At 39.4% G+C, this 3,086-nt stretch overlaps 1 long non-coding RNA gene across 1 annotated transcript in view; it reads right to left on the bottom strand.

Annotated features, from left to right (window-relative positions):
- The window catches only part of LOC120591716 (uncharacterized), a 54,385-nt gene extending 53,396 nt beyond the window's left edge, over positions 1-989 (bottom strand). Inside the window, exon 1 of the long non-coding RNA XR_005649960.1 lies at positions 742-989. This is a non-coding gene — a long non-coding RNA (uncharacterized LOC120591716). The remainder of the gene's footprint in view (positions 1-741) is intronic.
- Between the last annotated feature and the right edge of the window lie 2,097 nt (positions 990-3,086).

Here is a 3,086-nt window from a genome sequence, read left to right as displayed (position 1 = left end):
TGTAGACACAAGAAAGTTTGCACGAACTGAACTCACTGGAGTGCAAACTCTTTTTGGCCTATTTCTTGTCTATACTCCTACCGCCCCCAACACATCAATGTCACCTAATTCAATGTTCTGCACACATTAAGTTTCAATACAAAGCCATACTACTGTAGAACAGGAGGCTGTATTAAAACAAAGATCGGATGTTGAAAAATATTGACTTGTGAAACGATGAGTTGTCGGTGCTTAAGACAGCCTCACTGTCCACAACAAAAAGTGACAAAGATGCCACAGGTTGAGACAAGGATGGTGAGTAACTTTACTGGGAAAGGGGCAGAATAAACCAAATGAAATGGAAACCAGAGCGTTCTCAGTTTAGCTTATGCTCCCACTGCGACACAAGAAACAAGATAATTTTTTTATATTATTTCATTAATAATGGAGATCAGTCTATATGACTTCCAATACGTGACACAGACTTTCTTGCACCTTCAATTAATTAGGTAATAACATAGGCCATGGATGATCAAGACACTTACCCCAAAAGAGTACAAGAAGGTGACACAGGTCAGGACCTAATCTCCTGTAAGGGGAGGTAAAACATGAGAGTGGTAAATACCGGAGTTGTGAAGAATTGAGAGTTCGAAGACTACCCCAGGTTAAAATGACCTTCCTGCCACACTCAGTAGTACAGCCTGACAGTACAGAACACTCCTCCAGAAGAAAGGGACGACCGGAAGCCGATATAGGACCTACCTGGTTTTTCTGTCCTATGGTTAAACCTCCGGAGCTACGCGGCCCGTGGCAGCGACAAATCCACGCGCGCAAGCTCCAATCTCACTCAAGGGGAGAAGTCATAGTAGCGGCGGATGCGGTGGCTGTGGCTGCAGCGGTGGTAGTTGTGGCAGTAGCGGTGGCGGCAATCCCTCCCTCTGCTGCTTCCCTTCCTCCACCCCTGCCGCCGGGCCGGCCGCCTTTACTCCTCCCTCCTTCACTCCCCCCACTTCCGGGTGATGGCCCGGCCGGAAGCAGGGCTGGTGAGGCGGAGAGAGGGCCGCGTCACAGGAAAGGGAACGGGAGGGCTACAGTCAAGCTTTTCCCGCTCCCTACTGCCCCCTGGCCGACACGCAACCTCAGGAGGAAGTCTTTCTTTTGGGGCTGCAGAGTCCCCTTCCCCCACTCACCAAAACGGAAACAAAACAAAAAAACTCCACCCAAATTTGTGTCATCTGTAGTTTCCTAACCTCCTGCCAAGAAGTACCAGAGAACTCCTTGTAAATCATCTTCGCCATAGTTCAGCCATTTACAGCATGAAATTAATGTACTTGTTACACTGTGTAGCCTAACTCCAGGTGTAAATGCCAGAACTGTGAACTTGCTCTCATTCCTCCATTGAAAAGTGATAGCGAAAGTTTTTTAATTCATAAATGATATATATATTTAATTCATGCTTTTAAATTCATAATCTTTATGTGTGTGTTGGAGTTAGGGCAGGGATCTCACCTCACCCTCCAAGCTCTGAATCACTTCCACATTTATTCATTTGTCCATCATTTAAAAACATAGAGGATCCCGAGGATGCAAAAATATTAGAGTATCTATCCTCATGAGTTTTAGATAGAAATGACAGGCATAAAATTTAGCAATACAATGCAATAAAGTGGTAGAGAAATCATTTGAGAAAAATGTATTCTGTTATTCGTTTTCCAATTTGACTTTTTTTAAATTTGTATTTTGTGTTAGTTTCAGGTATACAGTACATTGGTTAGGCATTTACATAGTTTACGAAGATATCCCCCCTGACTACTCTAGCACCCATCTGGCTCTACACATAGCCATTAAAATACTACTGATTATATTCCCTACGCTGTACTCCACATCCCTGTGACTATTTTGTAACTACCAATATGTATTTCAACCCTTCACCAATTTGACTTTAAAAAGCAGCAAAATCCTGATTTTAAAACTATGAACATTAACAATAAGAGGGTGAGGCTCCATCTCACTAATTTCGAATAGTGATGTGGTCTTTTCATATTTCTTTTCATTAAATACCTGTCATAAGATGTAGGGAAAAACTAATCAGAGGATTATTTATATTTTCAACTGGAATGATTTAAACTCAGTTCCCATAAAAAGAGTATCAAGCCTAACAATGTTGTAGAACTCAAAATAGTACACAAAGTACAACTATTAAACAAATTATCAAAAGGCTGAGAAAAGTATCTGGAACACAGTAAGTATATATGTGTTCAATAAAATAATTTCTATCCTAACTTGTTAAATTCCTATTAAGCCTTGACATGTAACACTTAAAACTGCCCACAGATCTAAATTGTAGGCCTACAATTAAGTATTTCAGAAGGAATGATTCCTTCCCCCTCTACACCCATCCAAATAAAAAAAAAATTAGCTTCAGGATTTCTTACCTTTCCCAGTCTGTTATAGTTGTCAATCAATGTGCACATATTATACATGATATTCTTTTAATTGAGCTTTCAAATAGAAGGGAATGTTTTCAAGAAGTAATCAGGCTTTCTGGGGTTGAACAGTTAGTAGGCCCCCCCCAAATGCTTACAAAGTGGTATTAATGTCTCTAATAAAATAACAATCACAAGGGTGAGAACTCAACATCTACGCCTCTACAACTACCATGGTACCTAATTCTAAATAAGTTTAATGAATTTAAAAGAACAGAACACACCTGCTAAAATTGTTTTAGAGTGAAATTAAGAATTGTATTTATGACATTCACCATAATTAAAAAATACTCCAGAACCCTACAATAAATAACATTTAAAGGACTGGCAATGCTTCTAACATAAATCACTTACCCAAATTCTTTAGACATACAGATTTTTGATGGGGAGACTAATTTGACAACCTTCCCACTCTAGGTATTATTAAAACCCTCAAAGTAATGTTACAAGACAAATTGAGTGCATTTGTGAGAGGATAAAATTTTGACTGACTATTCTAGGAAAGCTGCAAGGTCAGAATATTGTGATGGCACAAAATAATTTAGACTTAAACTACCGCTTCTTTTCTGGTAGTAGCCATGGTAGTTGTAGCACAAGATTAACTAATAAATTAAGTTTTAA

Source organism: Pteropus medius, unplaced genomic scaffold (genome assembly GCF_902729225.1).
Source record: "Pteropus medius unplaced genomic scaffold, Ma_sr-lr_union100, whole genome shotgun sequence".
NCBI lineage: Eukaryota > Metazoa > Chordata > Mammalia > Chiroptera > Pteropodidae > Pteropus > Pteropus medius.
The sequence above is the reverse complement of the archived record's forward strand: the minus strand, read 5'-3'. Positions and strand labels throughout refer to the sequence as shown.